General features: G+C 51.9%; 1 protein-coding gene across 5 annotated transcripts in view; it reads left to right on the forward strand.

The window, feature by feature from the left end:
• Window positions 1-19,503, forward strand: part of LOC136572292 (zinc finger protein 850-like) — a 722,303-nt gene that overhangs the window by 669,838 nt on the left and 32,962 nt on the right. The window lies entirely within an intron of this gene.

The following is a 19,503-nucleotide window of genomic DNA, read 5'->3' on the forward strand; positions in this document are numbered from 1 at the left end:
GTCGGCGGCGGCGGAGCCGCTCACTGCTGGGGTCGGCGGCGGCGGAGCCGCTCACTGCTGGGGTCGGCGGCGGCGGAGCCGCTCACTGCTGGGGTCGGCGGCGGCGGAGCCGCTCACTGCTGGGGTCGGCGGCGGCGGAGCCGCTCACTGCTGGGGTCGGCGGCGGCGGAGCCGCTCACTGCTGGGGTCGGCGGCGGCGGAGCCGCTCACTGCTGGGGTCGGCGGCGGCGGAGCCGCTCACTGCTGGGGTCGGCGGCGGCGGAGCCGCTCACTGCTGCGGTCGGCCGCGGCGGAGCCGCTCACTGCTGCGGTCGGCCGGCGGCGGCGGAGCCACTCCCGGCTGTTCCCATGTTCCCTATGTGGCATCTTCTCGAGGTGCACCCCCCCGCCCCCCCATATAATAGTCTGCAGACAATATTGGTAACACTTTGTATCTTACATCTTCTGCTTGTGTCTGAGTTGACCAATCCCGGGTTCTGTTGGATAAAGAAACCATTACGGTTTAACCGATTGGTTGGGCTGGCACTGCCCGCTCCTCGGCTTCTAGTTCTGCCTCGTTCCAAGATTGCTTTCGGATCAGGGGCCGGGGCGGGGAGGGGAGGGCTGGGGCCGTCGGGGGGGGGGGGGGTGCCGCCGGCGTGGGGCCGTCGGGGGGGGGGGCTGCCGCCGTGGGGCCGTCGGGTGTCTTTATGGTTTTCTCTCTATTAGTTTTGGTGCCTTTGTCCCTTTGTTTAGACGGTGTTGTCACTTCTGTGTTTCAGTCTAGTGCAGGTTGTCACGGAACCATCTGGATCTGTGCAGATTCTCTTGGCCCTGATTGGTTCTCCTCTAGGTCGGGCATGAATGGTATCGCCTGATCCTGGCTTACGGAATAGTGAAATGTCAATGGGAGGTTCCATATAAGGAGGAGGTCTGCGCTGGAGATATTACTGGGAGGTTCCATGAAAGGAGGTGGTCCGCGCCGGAGACATCACTGGGAGGTTCCATATAAGGAGGGGGTCTGTGCTGGAGACATCACTGGGAGGTTCCATAGAAGGAAAGGGTCTGCGCTGGAGACATTACTGGGAGGTTCCCTATAAGGAGGAGCTCAGCGCCGGAGACATTACTGGGAGGTTTCATGTAAGGAGGAGGTCCGTGCCGGAGATATTACTGGGAGGTTCCATAGAAGGAAAGGGTCTGCGCTGGAGACATTACTGGGAGGTTCCCTATAAGGAGGAGCTCAGCGCCGGAGACATTACTGGGAGGTTTCATGTAAGGAGGAGGTCCGCGCCGGAGACATTACTGGGAGGTTCCATGTAAGGAGGAGGTCCGCGCCGGAGACATTACTGGGAGGTTCCATGTAAGGAGGAGGTCCGCGCCGGAGACATTACTGGGAGGTTCCATGTAAGGAGGAGGTCCGCGCCGGAGACATTACTGGGAGGTTCCATGTAAGGAGGAGGTCCGCGCCGGAGACATTACTGGGAGGTTCCATGTAAGGAGGAGGTCCGCGCCGGAGACATTACTGGGAGGTTCCATGTAAGGAGGAGGTCCGCGCCGGAGACATTACTGGGAGGTTCCATGTAAGGAGAAGGTCCGCGCCGGAGACATTACTGGGAGGTTCCATGTAAGGAGGAGGTCCGCGCCGGAGACATTACTGGGAGGTTCCATGTAAGGAGGAGGTCCGTGCCGGAGACATCACTGGGAGGTTCCATGTAAGGAGGAGGTCCGCGCCGGAGACATCACTGGGAGGTTCCAAGTAAGGAGGAGGTCCGCGCCGGAGACATCACTGGGAGGTTCCATGTAAGGAGGAGGTCCGCGCCGGAGACATCACTGGGAGGTTCCATGTAAGGAGGAGGTCCCCGCCGGAGATATCACTGGGAGGTTCCATATAAGGAGGGGGTCCGCGCCGGAGACATTACTGGGAGGTTCCATATAAGGAGGGGGTCTGCGCCGGAGACATTACTGGGAGGTTCCATATAAGGAGGGGGTCTGCGCCGGAGACATTACTGGGAGGTTCCATGTAAGGAGGGGGTCCGCGCCGGAGACCTTACTGGGAGGTTCCATGTAAGTAGAAGGTCCGCGCCGGAGACCTTACTGGGAGGTTCCATGTAAGTAGAAGGTCCGCGCCGGAGACATCACTGGGAGGTTCCATGTAAGGAGGAGGTCCCCGCCGGAGATATCACTGGGAGGTTCCATATAAGGAGGAGGTCCGCGCCGGAGACATCACTGGGAGGTTCCATATAAGGAGGAGGTCCGCGCCGGAGACATCACTGGGAGGTTCCATATAAGGAGGAGCTCCGCGCCGGAGACATCACTGGGAGGTTCCCTATAAGGAGGAGCTCCGCGTCGGAGACATTACTGGGAGGTTCCCTATAAGGAGGAGCTCCGCGCCGGAGACATTACTGGGAGGTTCCCTATAAGGAGGAGGTCCGCGCCGGAGACATTACTGGGAGGTTCCATATAAGGAGGAGGTCCGCGCCGGAGACATTACTGGGAGGTTCCATATAAGGAGGAGGTCCGCGCCGGAGACATTACTGGGAGGTTCCATGTAAGGAGGAGATCCGCGCCGGAGACATTACTGGGAGGTTCCATGTAAGGAGGAGGTCCGCGCCGGAGACATTACTGGGAGGTTCCATATAAGGAGGAGGTCCGCGCTGGAGACATTACTGGGAGGTTCCATATAAGGAGCCGCTCCCGGCTGTCCCCATGTTCCCTCTGTGGATGCTCCTGATACGTTCCAATGTGGCATCTTCTCGAGGTGCACCCCCCCCCCCGCCCCCCCATATAATAGTCTGCAGACAATATTGATGACACTTTGTATCTTACATCTTCTGCTTGTGCCTGAGTTGACCAATCCCGGGTTCTGTTGGATAAAGAAACCATTACGGTTTAACCGATTTGGTTGGGCTGGCACTGCCCGCTCCTCGGCTTCTAGTTCTGCCTCGTTCCAAGATTGCTTTCGGATCAGAATCCTGCTTTAATATTAGTAAAACATGTCTAATAATCTCCTGGTTTCTGAAAATTCCTGGCTGTCGGGGGGCTGCCGCCGTGAGGGCCGTCGGGGGGGGCTGCCGGCGTGAGGGCCGTCGGGGGGGGGGGGGGGGGGCTGCCGGCGTGAGGGCCGTCGGGGGGGGGGGGCGGACTGCCGGCGTGAGGGCCATCGGGTGTCTTTATGGTTTTCTCTCTATTAGTTTTGGTGCCTTTGTCCCTTTGTTTAGACGGTGTTGTCACTTCTGTGTTTCAGTCTAGTGCAGGTTGTCACGGAACCATCTGGCTCTGTGCAGATTCTCTTGGCCCTGATTGGTTCTCCTCTAGGTCGGGCATGAATGGTATCGCCTGATCCTGGCTTACGGAATAGTGAAATGTCAATGGTGCCTCCAGAAAGAGATCCAAAACAGCAATCTGAAAGTCTCAGCGTAGAGAAGGGATCCGCGCTGGAGATATTACTGGGAGGTTCCATAAAAGGAGGGGGTCCGCGCCGGAGACATTACTGGGAGGTTCCATATAAGGAGGAGGTCCGCGCCGGAGACATCACTTTGAGGTTCCCTATAAGGAGGAGGTCCGTGCTGGAGATATTACTGGGAGGTTCCATATAAGGAGGAGGTCCGTGCTGGAGACATTACTGGGAGGTTCCATGTAAGGAGGAGCTCAGCGCTGGAGACATCACTGGGAGGTTCCATGTAAGGAGGAGGTCCGTGCTGGAGATATTACTCGGAGGTTCCATATAAGGAGGGGGTCTGCGCTGGAGACATTACTGGGAGGTTCCCTATAAGGAGGAGGTCCGTGCTGGAGACATTACTGGGAGGTTCCCTTTAAGGAGGAGCTCAGCGCTGGAGACATTACTGGGAGGTTCCATATAAGGAGGAGGTCCGCGCCGGAGATATTACTGAGAGGTTCCATATAAGGAGGAGGTTCGCGCCGGAGATATTACTGGGAGGTTCCATGTAAGGAGGAGGTCCGTGCTGGAGACATTACTGGGAGGTTCCATGTAAGGAGGAGGTCCGCGCTGGAGACATTACTGGGAGGTTCCATGTAAGGAGGAGGTCCGCGCTGGAGACATTACTGGGAGGTTCCATATAAGGAGGGGGTCTGCGCTGGAGACATTACTGGGAGGTTCCATGTAAGGAGGTAGTCTGCGCAGGAGACATTACTGGGAGGTTTCATATAAGGAGGAGGTCTGCGCCAGAAACCTCACTGGCAGGTTCCATATAAGGAGAAGGTCCCCGCCGGAGATATTACTGGGAGGTTCCATATAAGGAGAAGTTCCGTGCCGGAGACATTACTGGGAGGTTCCCTATAAGGAGGAGCTGCACGCCGGAGACATCCCTGGGAGGTTCCATATAAGGAGGTGGTGCGCGCCGGAGACATTACTGGGAGGTTCCATATAAGGAGGTGGTCCGCGCCGGAGACATTACTGGGAGGTTCCATATAAGGAGGAGGTCTGCGCCGGAAACCTCACTGGGAGGTTTCCTATAAGGAAAAGGTCCCCGCCGGAGACATTACTGGGAGGTTCCATATAAGGAGGAGGTCCGCGCCGGAAACCTCACTGGGAGGTTCCATATAAGGAGGAGGTCCGCGCCGGAGATATTACTGGGAGGTTCCCTATAAGGAGGAGCTCCGCGCCGGAGACATCACTGGGAGGTTCCATATAAGTAGGAGGTCCGCGCTGGAGACATTACTGGGAGGTTCCATATAAGGAGAAGGTCCGTGCCGGAGACATCACTGGGAGGTTCCATATAAGGAGGGGGTCCGCGCTGGAGACATTAATGGGAGGTTCCATATAAGGAGGGGGTCCGCGCCGGAGACATCACTGGGAGGTTCCATATAAGGAGGAGGTCCGCGCCGGAGACATCACTGGGAGGTTCCATATAAGGAGGGGGTCCGCGCCGGAGACATCACTGGGAGGTTCCATATAAGGAGGGGGTCCGCGCCGGAGACATCACTGGGAGGTTCCATATAAGGAGGAGGTCTCCGCCAGAAACCTCACTGGCAGGTTCCATATAAGGAGAAGGTCCCCGCCGGAGATATTACTGGGAGGTTCCATATAAGGAGAAGGTCCGCGCCGGAGACATTACTGGGAGGTTCCCTATAAGGAGAAGGTCCCCGCCGGAGACATTACTGGGAGGTTCCATATAAGGAGGAGGTCCGCGCCGGAAACCTCACTGGGAGGTTCCATATAAGGAAGAGGTCCGCACCGGAGATATTACTGGGAGGTTCCCTATAAGGAGGAGCTCCGCGCCGGAGACATCACTGGGAGGTTCCATATAAGTAGGAGGTCCGCGCTGGAGACATTACTGGGAGGTTCCATATAAGGAGAAGGTCCGCGCCGGAGACGTTACTGGGAGGTTCCATATAAGGAGGGGTCCGCGCTGGAGACATTACTGGGAGGTTCCATATAAGGAGGGGGTCCGCGCCGGAGACATCACTGGGAGGTTCCATATAAGGAGGGGTCCGCGCCGGAGACATCACTGGGAGGTTCCATATAAGGAGGAGGTCCGCGCCGGAGACATTACTGGGAGGTTCCATATAAGGAGGGGGTCCGCGCCGGAGACATCACTGGGAGGTTCCATATAAGGAGGGGGTCCACGCCGGAGACATCACTGGGAAGTTCCATATAAGGAGGAGGTCCGCGCCGGAGACATCACTGGGAGGTTCCATATAAGGAGGGGGTCCGCGCTGGAGACATTACTGGGAGGTTCCATAAAAGGAGGGGGTCCGTGCCGGAGACATTACTGGGAGGTTCCATATAAGGAGGAGGTCCGTGCTGGAGACCTCACTGGGAGGTTCCCTATAAGGAGAAGGTCCGCGCCGGAGATATTACTGGGAGGTTCCATATAAGGAGGGGGTCTGCGCTGGAGATATTACTGGGAGGTTCCTTATAAGGAGGAGGTCCGTGCTGGAGACATTACTGGGAGGTTCCATGTAAGGAGGAGCTCAGCGCTGGAGACATCACTGGGAGGTTCCATGTAAGGAGGAGGTCGCGCTGGAGATATTACTGGGAGGTTCCATATAAGGAGGGGGTCTGCGCTGGAGACATTACTGGGAGGTTCCCTTTAAGGAGGAGCTCAGCGCTGGAGACATTACTGGGAGGTTCCATATAAGGAGGAGGTCCGCGCCGGAGATATTACTGAGAGGTTCCATATAAGGAGGAGGTCCGCGCCGGAGATATTACTGGGAGGTTCCATGTAAGGAGGAGGTCCACGCTGGAGACATTACTGGGAGGTTCCATGTAAGGAGGAGGTCCGCGCCGGAGATATTACTGAGAGGTTCCATGTAAGGAGGAGGTCCACGCTGGAGACATTACTGGGAGGTTCCATGTAAGGAGGAGGTCCGTGCTGGAGACATTACTGGGAGGTTCCATGTAAGGAGGAGGTCCGCGCTGGAGACATTACTGGGAGGTTCCATATAAGGAGGGGGTCTGCGCTGGAGACATTACTGGGAGGTTCCATGTAAGGAGGTAGTCTGCGCAGGAGACATTACTGGGAGGTTTCATATAAGGAGGAGGTCTGCGCCAGAAACCTCACTGGCAGGTTCCATATAAGGAGAAGGTCCCCGCCGGAGATATTACTGGGAGGTTCCATATAAGGAGAAGTTCCGTGCCGGAGACAGTACTGGGAGGTTCCCTATAAGGAGGAGCTGCATGCCGGAGACATCCCTGGGAGGTTCCATATAAGGAGGTGGTGCGCGCCGGAGACATTACTGGGAGGTTCCATATAAGGAGGTGGTCCGCGCCGGAGACATTACTGGGAGGTTCCATATAAGGAGGAGGTCTGCGCCGGAAACCTCACTGGGAGGTTTCCTATAAGGAAAAGGTCCCCGCCGGAGACATTACTGGGAGGTTCCATATAAGGAGGAGGTCCGCGCCGGAAACCTCACTGGGAGGTTCCATATAAGGAGGAGGTCCGCGCTGGAGATATTACTGGGAGGTTCCCTATAAGGAGGAGCTCCGCGCCGGAGACATCACTGGGAGGTTCCATATAAGTAGGAGGTCCGCGCTGGAGACATTACTGGGAGGTTCCATATAAGGAGAAGGTCCGTGCCGGAGACATCACTGGGAGGTTCCATATAAGGAGGGGGTCCGCGCTGGAGACATTAATGGGAGGTTCCATATAAGGAGGGGGTCCGCGCCGGAGACATCACTGGGAGGTTCCATATAAGGAGGAGGTCCGCGCCGGAGACATTACTGGGAGGTTCCATATAAGGAGGGGGTCCGCGCCGGAGACATCACTGGGAGGTTCCATATAAGGAGGGGGTCCGCGCCGGAGACATCACTGGGAGGTTCCATATAAGGAGGAGGTCTGCGCCAGAAACCTCACTGGCAGGTTCCATATAAGGAGAAGGTCCCCGCCGGAGATATTACTGGGAGGTTCCATATAAGGAGAAGGTCCGCGCCGGAGACATTACTGGGAGGTTCCATATAAGGAGAAGGTCCGCGCCGGAGACATTACTGGGAGGTTCCATATAAGGAGGGGTCCGCGCTGGAGACATTACTGGGAGGTTCCATATAAGGAGGGGGTCCGTGCCGGAGACATCACTGGGAGGTTCCATATAAGGAGGGGGTCCGCGCTGGAGACATTACTGGGAGGTTCCATAAAAGGAGGGGGTCCGCGCCGGAGACATTACTGGGAGGTTCCATATAAGGAGGAGGTCCGCGCCAGAGACATTACTGGGAGGTTCCATATAATGAGGGGGTCCGCGCCGGAGACATCACTTGGAGGTTCCATATAAGGAGGGGGTCCGCGCCGGAGACATCACTGGGAAGTTCCATATAAGGAGGAGGTCCGCGCCGGAGACATCAATGGGAAGTTCCATATAAGGAGGAGGTTGTCAAATATCTGCCAACAAATATGGCGCTCCTCCCACCCGGCCATATAGAAGCTGGCCAAGGTGGGGTAGAACTTGGAGCCGTCAGGGCTCCGACTAACTGTAAATCAATGATTAAACATAAAAAACTTATGTTTGAGTTAGAAATGGGTGGAAACAGAATAATCCCCTCAAATCATTGCTGTAATTGCTCCAAGCTTGTACGGCAGTGTGGTGTACAGGTGTACAGACCCACAGGGGACCCACAGGTAACCATTACACCAAGGGAAACCGCACTGCCGGGAGTTCGCAACATAAGAGGTTGAAGGGCTTTATCTACCCAGTGCTCGATCCATCACAAAGGGGGTGAATTCCTGATATGATTGGGCCCATGGGGGGGGAGGAAAACCTCCTTTATGAATTTTGGGAAGACCATACATGATGGGTATTAGTGGAGCTATCAGGTATAAGATATTCAGCCTCTTTGGGTTTTAGCGCACCCAAACTAAGACCCTCATGTATGGGGGCGGAGCCTCACCAGGGATGTGAGCGGCCGCACTTCAGATCCGCACATTATCCTGAATATCGCCCTGTAACCGGGACTTAAACTAACCTGAAAGTGCTGACCTCGGGACCCACACCCAGTGGAGACCAGCGGGGGTAGATCCGGCAACAGGCATGTTGCGCGGAGAAGCCAGCATCTGAGTGTTTCAAGATGGAGCCAGCATGCAAGAGCAGAGGACAGTGATCCCACAACCACACAGTAGCAGCAGTGGGGCAGTAAAGAATCTGGCAAGGGATGCCAGGGGGGAAGAGAGAAGACAATGCAAAGCCTCCTCTAAGGCGGTGGAGCAGGGAAGCTCCCATGCATTGACCAGCCTGCAGACACAGCAGGTGGGGAGGATGATATACCAAGTGGAGAAGATCAGGCAGCAGGGCAGAGCAAAGAACCTGACACAAGGCAGCAGCATCAGTACAGCTGAGCCCACGCTGAGCGACTAAGTGCAACGCAACCTTTGGTACCCCCAATGCTCAGATTGGGTCCATGCAAGCAGATATGGGACCGTTACGCCATGATATGCAGAAGATATCAGACCGACTGACAGAAACGGAGATGGGGCTGAGCGATATGGAGGATGCGGTGCGGCCGCTTCAGCGTGAGGTTGAAAATACTTCGCACAATATGCGAGCTCTCCGAAATAAGATTGACGATTTGGAACTCGTTCAAGACGGAACAACGTGCGAATAGTGGGCTTCCCAGAAGAAGCAGAGGGTAACAACCCATTGGAAGTTTTTGAAACCTGGCTTTCTGAGATCTTGGCAAAAACTTGCTAACAACCTTGTTTGCTATAGAAAGTGCCCACCATGTGCCTGCAAGACCCCTCAACCCCCCCCCTCCCCCCCGGAGCCCCCACAAGACCCATACTTCTTAAACTGCTGCATTTCAGTGACCGTGACACCATCCTGCAAAAAGCCCGCGAAAAGGGCGAAATCCGTTTTAATGGAGCCAGAGACTCATTCTTTCCAGACTTCTCGACTGCACTGCAAAAGAAACGTGCGACATTAAGAGGCGACTACGCAACCTGCATATACCCTGCTACATTAAGGGTCGCTGCCTTAGCAATAACGCATTTCTTTGAAAGTCCCAGGGACGCCAACTTCTGGCTAGAGCGCAATGAAGACCAAATCCAGATTGAAAGTTCACCCCGCGGATCCCCAAGCAGAAATGATATTGATTGAAGAAGGATGGTGCTGGGATATGGTTCCTGCTAGCCGGGATATTACAAGGAGCAGCGGAAAGACGAAGCGAAGGCCGTTTGTGTTTAAAGTCCACGCTGCCAAGACTACGGAGAACTGCTGGTACCCCGGTCTGTGGGGACACAGCGGACTTGTGACTTATTTGCTGGGGATGTTCAATGTTTGGTCTCTCGCTCACACATCTTGGCACTGGCGGTCAGGTCATGGTTGGCAGAGAATGTCATCTGGAGGGAATGCCTCAGATATTCCGTTGTGCAGAACTTGTCTTCTCCTTTATCTGCGCGCACCGAGACGGATGTTTATCTTACAGACCATGTACGAGCGTCACCCTTTAACAAATAGCCGAAATATCACTCGTCTGAGTGGGTCGCGGGGCATGCTAAATACAACAAGTCTAAATATGTTTGTGGTGGAGGGGAAGAGGTGCGGCTGCCGTATTGTCCGACCTGTGTGGCGGGGCGCTGCCATATCCGTATGTCTCACATATGTCGACTGGAGTCACTGACCCTCATCAGGATGCCCCCGTCACGTACAGGCCCATGGTGGAGGGGGAGTTCATCCCGACAATGCACAGTACAGATGATGCCGCATAAATGAGCAAGGAAGATATATCCGTGACAACACGGTGTTAATCTGAAGGCCGGAGCGTGAGATCCCACATTGATGCATATATGACCTGGGGATTAACCTGGAAGTGGTGTACTGGAAGTGAGGTACAGGGGATACATAATGTATACTCTGCATCGATGCATCCTGACACCACCATCTCATATATATACTCTGCATCGATGCATCCTGACACCACTAATATATGTATGTGTGTGTGTGTATGTGTATAGAGGTACTGAGGGGCGTAGAGGTGGACGGTCGCTATGTCGCCCCTAGGTTCCGGTACTATGCATAAGGGGACTGGAGGAAGGTTATGTCTCGCTCTCTGAGACGTAAGAAACCAGGCGTGTAATGTCTCCAGCAAGCAGTTGCTGGAAATCTGTTTATTAAAAATATCCGGGCCTGTTTTTTTTTTGGACTGGATGGCAGGTTGGTAGTGGGGCTGTCCATTCCACCTCCTCCACTCCAGGGTGTGGTGCGAGGCCAATCAGCCCAGGGGCTGAGACTGAGCCAGTGTGCACATAAATAGCAGGTGCACGGACACAGGGGGGCTAAGATGGGTGCTGGACCTTGGCAGCCTGTGTGACCGGCTGGACCTGCTAAGTGCGACCTGATCAGGCCAGGACGGTCTGATAGCCGTATGTTGGATGATAATTTTGTTTGCCTGAAGCTAAGGCTGGACTTTTATGTTGCTGTTATAAAAATAAATGCAGGTCACACCTGCTTTTGGACTGCATCCGCTGGTGGTCCGTCTCTGAATATCGCAAAACCCGCACGCTACTGAGCTATCCTCCCACATATGGTGTTTCGGATGCGGGCAACGAATCGACACCAGCGGCTAACACTGCATGTACTGGATAAAAGCCGCTGGTGCCCTATCAAAAAAGACTGCGGCCATGGAGGACCTGGTGCGACAGCTGGTGCAACAAAACGCCCAGGCAGAGGCAAGGCAGATGCAATAAGAAACTATTCGCCTCCTAATAGAGCAAATGGCAACACTGCGAGAGACCGTGGTGATTCAACGGCCGGCGATCACAGCCAGCCAGAGCACCCACCCCAGGGGGCCTGTGTGGAAGAAGGGAGGGGGCTCAGGAGACGAGCCATCGGTTGGCCCACACCAGGGCGCTCGAGAGCGGGACCCCGGACGCCTACAGTGCTGGCGGTGTCACGAATGGGGTCATGTCGCGGCACACTGCCCCCTTGGCTCCGAGCCCATGGACTACAGCTCCGGGCGGAGGGTCTCCCTATACGCACGCCCCGTGCTAGCCGCCGAAAACCTGTCCGAGGATGAGCCGCAGGTGTGTTCGTTGAACATTGGGGACTTCCTGGTACAGGCTCTGTTGGACTCCGGGAGCCTTGTGACCCTGGTACATGGTACATTGGTGAACTCAACCTCCTACAATGGAGGCCGAGTGGGTGTACTGTGCATCCACGGGGACATTCGGGAATACGCTACCGTACCAATAGCCACCCCTTGTGGCACCACTACCCACGAGGTAGGAGTGGTTAAGTCCCTAATGCACAAGGCTATAATCGGAAGGGACTTTCCACTATTCTGGGCCTTGTGGAGGAAAAGGACTTCGGACAATAAGAATGTGGTTGATAATGTTGTGGCAGGAGGTAAGCCCTGTGCCGTATGACCCGGACACGGCTGGGCCCACAGTCGGGGTGACCATCGGTGACTATGACGATTGTCCCCTAGCTGTACTGGCTGGCGACACTGAAAGCCTGGCAGACATTCCTGCCATGCCGGAACTTGAGTTGTCCCTTGAAAATTTTGGGTCTGCTCAGCTGAATGACCCCACGTTGATCAGGGCCCGTGAGGCCGTAACAAAAGTAAACGGGGTACCTCAAACTCCAGGTGGGAGTGAAGTATACCCGTATATGGCTGTTAACAATGACATGGTATACAGAGTGGATAAGGTGCGCAGGGAAGAACTGGAACAGCTAGTGGTACCCCAACCCTATCGCCGGATAGTCCTAGACCTGGCTCATAAACATGTGCTTGGAGGTCATCTGGGGGTGGAAAAAACCCGCGAACGAGTGTTGCAATGGTTTTATTGGCCCGGGGTACATAAGGAGGTTAAGCGGTATTGCGCCTCATGCCCTATATGTCAATTAACGGCCCTTAAACCTCATTTCAGGAGTACATTGGTGCCCTTACCCGTTATCGGGGTACCCTTTGACCGGATTGCCATGGATTTGGTCGGCCCAGTAGTGAAGTCCGCTAGGGGACATCAGTATATACTGGTCATTCTGGACTATGCCACGCGGTACCCGGAGGCAATTCCTCTGAGAAACACCTCCTCCAAACTCATTGCCCGAGAGCTGTTCCAGATGTTCTCCCGCAGCGGTATTCCCAAAGAGATCCTTACCGATCAAGGAACTCCATTTATGTCAAAAGTAATGAGAGAGATGTGTAAACTTATAAAGATTAAACAACTGCGTACCTCAGTATATCACCCGCAAACTGACGGCCTGGTCAAAAGGTTTAATGAAACTTTGAAGAGTATGTTAAAAAGGGTGGTCAGCCAAGATGGTAAGGATTGGGATTGTTTGTTGCCAGCCTTGATGTTCGCAATACGGGAGGTTCCCCAATCCTACACAGGTTTTTCTCCGTTTGAACTACTGTAGGGTAGACACCCACGCGGTCTCCTCGACCTCGCCAAAGACACTTGGGAAAGTGAACATACCCTCTACAAAAGTGTGGTAGAACATATTTCAGTAATGCAGGATAGGATAGCAGCTGTCATGCCCATTGTGAAGGAACACTTGGAACAGGCACAGGTGGCACAGAGTCAAGTCTATAACAGGTCGGCCAAAGTCAGAACCTTTTGCCCGGGAGATAGGGTGTTAGTTTTGGTGCCTACAGTAGAGAGCAAGTTCTTAGCCAAATGGCAGGGGCCTTATGAGATGCTGGAGTGCATAGGAGAAGTCAATTATAAAGTGTACCAACCTGGCAGGAGGAGGCCGGAGCAAGTGTACCATGTGAATTTGCTCAAACCCTGGAAAGAACAAGAGTCTCTGGCAGCAGTAAATGCGCCGAGCACCCAGGTTTTTGTGAAGTCCATGGACAAAGCTCCTGAAGTAGCTATCTAAGGTACAGAAACAGGAGGCAAAGGAGCTGGTACTTCGAAACACGGAGGTGTTTTCGGAACTACCGGGGCGTACGTCCGTAATCAAACATGACATCGTCACGGGACCCTACATACGGGTCCGGGTGAAACCCTACAGAATTCCTGAAGCACGTAGACAGGCTATATCAAAGGAAGTAAAGAAGATGTGGGACCTTGGGGTCATTGAAGTGTCAAAAAGTGAATGGTCTAGTCCCATTGTCCTGATTCCTAAGCCGATGGCACCTTGAGGTTTTGTAACGACTTCAGGAAGTTGAACGAAGTCTCTAAGTTTGACTCCTACCCGATGCCACGAGTAGACGAGCTAATAGAAAGGCTAGGACATGCTCAGTTCTTCTCTACCTTAGACCTGACTAAAGGGTATTGGCAGGTACCACTTACCGACGAGGCCAAAGAAAAGACTGCCTTTTCTACTCCCGAGGGACTCTTCCAGTATGTCTGCCTACCTTTTGGGCTACATGGGGCCCCAGCTACATTCCAAAGAATGATGGATATCATCCTGAGGCCGCACCGTCGGTATGCCTCCGCCTATCTGGATGACATCATTATATTTAGTACTGACTGGGAGAGTCGCTTGGCCAAAGTTATCAAGCCCCAAATTAATAAGGTAGAAGGCATCCAAAACTGGCCCCAACCATTGACCAAGAAACAGGTGAGGGTGTTTCTAGGGATTGTAGGCTACTACCACAGGTTCATCCCTAACTTCGCCACCATAGCAGCGTCCTTGACAGAGCTAACAAAGGGAAGAAGTTCTACCATGATTAAGTGGAATGACGAGGCCGAGCAGGCATTTCGGAAGTTAAAGACGGCCCTGTGTAGAGAGCCGGTCTTAATTACTCCCGACTTCAGCAAACATTCGTAGTACAGACAGATGCTTCTGATGTAGGTGTGGGGGCTGTTCTTTCCCAAGCGGTTAGAGGCGAGGAACACCCAGTCACCTATCTTAGTAGGAAACTTACCCCCGCGGAGAGAAATTATAGCATTGTGGAACGAGAGTGTCTGGTGATAAAGTGGGCTTCATAGTCCCTACGGTACTACCTGCTTGGACGACATTTCAGATTGGTGACAGACCACTCCCCTTTCACCTGGATGAGTCAGGCCAAAGAGCGAAACGCTCGGGTGACGAGGTGGTTCCTTTCGCTACAAAACTTTACATTTAATGTAGAGCACAGGGCTGGTGAGCTACAAGGAAATGCCGATGCGTTGTCCTGAACCCACTGCTTGATTAGTAAGTGTTCGCCCCTACAGGTTTGAGCAGAGGGGGAGGTTATGTGAGGTACTGAGGGGCGTAGTGGTGGACGGTCGCTAGGTCGCCCCTAGGTTCTGGTACTATACATAAGGAGACTGGAGGAAAGTCATGTCTCGCTCTCGGAGACGTAAGAAACCAGGAGCGTAATGTGGTCTCCAGCAAGCAGTTGTTGGAGATCTGTTTATTAAAAATATCTGGGCCTGGGTTTTTTGTTTTTTTTTTGGAATGGATGGCAGGTTGGTAGTGGGGCAGTCCATTCCACCTTCTCCACTCCAGGGTGTGGCGTGAGCTTAATCAGCCCAGGGGCTGAGACTGAGCCACTGTACACAGGGTAGCTAAGATGGCTGCTGGACCATGGCAGCCTGTGTGACCGGCTGGAGATAGAAGCCCTGCTGTGCGCTGCACCTGCTAAGTGCGACCTGATCGGGACGGCCTGATAGCTGGATTTTGGACTATTGTTTGTTTGCCTGAAGCTGAGGTTGAACGTTTATGCTGCTGTTATAAAAATAAACGCAAGTCACGCCTGCTTTTGGACTGTATCCGCTGGTGTTCCGTCTCTGAATATCGCGCAACCCGCACACTACCGAGCTATCCTCCCACAATATATATATAATATTGTATACGGTGCAGCGATGCATCCTGACGCCACCATATATATGTATACTGGGCATTACTGGTGCGCAGCCAATGGTAATCACGGGAGCTTTAGCCGCAGTGGGAGATGGTTTCTGTGCATATGCGGTGTTCATAGGAGATATGGACCCTTCCGGTGTGACTCCTTTGTATTGGACCTTCTCGGAATATGTTAATCCTGGGTGATGTAAGGTATAATGAAAATAAGTAGAAAGGTCCGAATTCTCCTGGAATGGGAGGGGGCTGTGCGGCCCGGCGAAGCGTTCCGCGGTACTCCGGGTAATTAGAGAACAAGCTCCAGCTATTGTAGGTTTACAGGAAACTCAACTGTCCAGAGAAACCATAGAGACCTTTAACCCCTCAGTGGCGGGTTTCTTACCCCCTGTCAGACCCACCAGGGCAGGTTATTTAACCCCTTGAGTGGCAGGTTTCTTACCCCCCTGTCAGACCCCCCCAGGGCAGGTTTTTTAAATGGTCTAATCATTGAATTTCAACTCCTTTTGCAGTCGTGTTCCAAGAGCCATAACTTTTTTATTTTTCCATTGGCACGGCCATATGAGGGCTTGTTTTTTGCGGGACAAGTTGTACTTTTTGATGGCATCATTTTTGGGTATATATAATGTATTGCAGAACTTTTGTAAAAAAAATTTGTAGGGAGATTGGGGGGAAAAAAATAAATTCTGCCATTAGTTTTTTGGATTTCCTTTTTACAGCGTTCAGTGTGCAGAATAAATAATGTGATAACATTATTCTGAGTCACATGATCCCGGCAATACCGAGTTTATGCAGTTTTTTTTATTTTGCTATTTTTGTACATTTTAAGCAGTTTTTTTTAAAGGTTTGCTTTTGTGTCGCCGCATTCCAAGAGCCGTATTAGTGTTATTTCCCATCGCCAGCGCTCTAGAAGGCCTTGTTTTTTGCAGGATAAACTCAAGTCTTCATTTATCTAATTTTTTTGGAACATGTAAAATTGTGATCGTTTTTTACTCCATTTTTTCTAGTGGCAAGATTATCAAAATCTATAATTCTGGCATGGATTTTATTTTTATTTTCCACTGCATTCTCTGAGCAGTATAAATAATGTATTGAAGTAATTCTACAGGCCGGTACGATTACGCCAATACCAGATTGTAAGAGTTATTTTTCTTTTTCATGACTTTTTCACACTTAAGAAAAAAAGTAATAAAAGTTAAAATCACCCCCCTTTTGACATATTTATAATAAAAAATCTAAATCATAAAAGAAAAATACACATCACTGTGTCCGTAAATGACCGATATATCAAAGTAGTGCATTATTTGCCCCATACATTGAACGTAGTTCGAAAAAAAAGTAAAGAACGCCACAAATGCACTTTTTCAGTCCCCCTGTCTCTCAGAAAAATGCAATAAAAAGCGATCAAAAAGTCAGATGTATTCCGAATTAGCACTAACGTAAACTACAGGACATCCTGCAAAAAATGAGCCCTCACTTAACTACATCGATGGAAAAATAAAAAAGTTATTGCGAGGAGAAGATGCAGAAAATAATTTAAAAAAATTAAATGTCTTTGAAAAAATACAAGTAGTACAGCAAAAAAAAACTATACAAGTTTGGTATCGCAGTAATCGCACCGACTCATAGAATAAAGTTATCAGGTCATTTGTGTTGCAATTTGTGCGCCGTAGAAACAAGACCCACTGAAAGATGGCGGAATGTAATTTTTTTTTTTTTCATTTTACTCCACTTAGAATTTTGTAAAAGTTTTTCAGTACATTATATGGTACCATTGGAAAATCCAACTTGTCCTGCAAAAAACAAGCCCTCATGCAGCGACGTTGATGGGTAAATAAAGGAGTTATCATTTTTTAAACGGGGGGAGGAAAAAAAGGAGCCATGTCATTAAGGGGTTAAATAATGTACCAACTTCCTTCTCTGTGTCATTATGACGCAGGGATACCACATGTGTGATTTTATTTTAAATTTTTTACAAAGTAAAGGGAGACAAGTGTTTTTATTTCTATTTTTTTTTATAATTTTTTAACTTTTGTTCTTTTTTTTTTTTTTTTGTCCCTTTAGGGGACTTCCACAGGGACCCATCAGGACCCCCTGATCACTTTCCAGGGGTCCGATGGTGACAGCCTTTTACATGCTGCAGTGAAAGCCCTTTACATGCTGCAGTCACTTAGACTGCAGCATGTAAAGGGTTAACACAGCAGAGATCTGAGGTTTTCTTTGATCTCTGCTGTAAGAGCAGGTACCTAGCTGTCCTCTGACAGCCAGCACCATCTCTGCCTGCCACAGAGACCATCGACTAGCTTCTGACAAGCCGATGGTCTCTATGGCAATCTATAAACAAAGCAGGAGACTTAGAAGCAGGAGATTGCCGGCATATCGGCAATATCTTCTGCTTCTGTTCAAAGCCCTTGCTTTGTTCTCTGTGGGTCTGTGCAGGCAGAGCACACTACCACAGCTTGTGGCATTGTGCTCTGCAGCTCCCATAGTGATACATAGCCTGGAAATCTTCCGGGCTATATTACTATCTGCAGTGGAGCTCCTCCCGAAAAATTTCCGGGCGTGCCACTCAAGGGGTTAAAGTGGGGGAGGGGGGGGGATGAAGCATAGTTTTCATGCCACGCATACTAATTACTCCAGAGGCATCAGAATACAGAAGGTCGGTTTGTCTGCACTGCAAAACATAGAATTATGTCTGCGTCCTTGTCTCAGTATATATCCCCCCCCCCCATATAATAGTGTGGTTGTGCGTCCGGTGCTGGGGTTCGCGGCTGAAGCACCAGATGCCCCGGTTCTCCTTATTGGAGACTTTAACTCAGTTACTGACCCCTCACAGGACAGGATGCCCATAGAGAGTGGTCTGACACCGTTAGGTCGTCCGTTGGGGGAGATGCTACTGGTAGACCTGTGACGGACGCGGCACCCTATGGACAGACAAGACTCCTGTCACTACCACATATCAACCTTGATTTGGCGGTGGGGAACACCAGATTATACAGCGATGTAGTATCAATCAAGTATTTGCCAAGGGCCATGTCTGATCTACAACACTGCAGTGATGGCGGTTATATTCATAGGAGGTGGAAACTAAATCCACACTGGCTAACTATATTCGAATATAGAAAAATACTGGTAGACTATTGAACTGAACAGGGGAACGACCCTTACGACTACGTGCTGGGAGGCCATGAAAGCCCATATTAGAGGGGCGTTTATACAGAAAATGATGCAGGCCAAAAACAGACCCCGAGAGACGGGGCGAGCGTTACGGGAGCGACTGGTGGATACTAAGGCCAAATCTGTGGAAGAGGGCACCATGGCTACATTAAAGGCATGGGGAGAGGCTCAAGAAGCACTTAATACCTCCTCCCTATATACCGCGGCCACCAAGAACGGGTTCCATAAACCAGCCTATTATGAGGAAGGGGAGCGTAGGGGACACATGCTGGCAGTTATTGCCCCCGCACAGAATAATCCCACCTATATCATAGAGTTGAAAATGCACGGGGCAGTATCATTAGGGATGCGCCCTCCATCAGAGACACTGCTCGGGCGTTCTACACCTTCCTGTGCTTCTCCAAGATAAGTAGGTCAGTACTTGGCGGGAGTGGAGACACCCATTCTGTCAGGTGAACAGCAGGATTTTCTTGATGCGCCGCTAGAACTGGATGAGTTGCAGGATGCAGAATACTGAAGCTCCTGGACGGGCTCCCCATGGAAGATTAGAAGCAGTTTGCAGATGTTCTCCTACCACGTCTCCTTGACACTATTGCTGAGGCGGAAAACCGAGGAGAATTACCACAATCAATGAAAAAAGGGACAACAACAATATTATTAAAACCAGAGAAGGACCCCGGTGATGGACTCGTATAGGCCGATACTACTGAAACCAGAGAAGGACCCCCGGTGATGGACTCGTATAGGCCGATACTACTGAAACCAGAGAAGGACCCCCAGTGATGGACTCGTATAGGCCGATACTACTGAAACCAGAGAAGGACCCCGGTGATGGACTCGTATAGGCCGATACTACTGAAACCAGAGAAGGACCCCGGTGATGGACTCGTATAGGCCGATATCGTTATTAAACGCAGGCAGTAAATAATAGCGAAAGTACTAGCAAACCGACTATCCAGCGTGGTATCTACCCTGGTACACCCGGACCAGAGCGCATTCATACAGCCAGATCTACAGCGACAAACATCCGAAGACTATTCCTAAATCTACAGCTGCCAGTAGATAACCCAGGGGGCAGAATAATATGTTCGTTAGATGCCACCAAGGCGTCTGACAGCGTAGAATGGCTATTCTTGTGGAAAGTGGGCTGTGGACCCGCCTTCATTC

The sequence above is a fragment of the Eleutherodactylus coqui genome, chromosome 7, assembly GCF_035609145.1.
Source record: "Eleutherodactylus coqui strain aEleCoq1 chromosome 7, aEleCoq1.hap1, whole genome shotgun sequence".
Taxonomy (NCBI): Eukaryota; Metazoa; Chordata; class Amphibia; order Anura; family Eleutherodactylidae; genus Eleutherodactylus; species Eleutherodactylus coqui.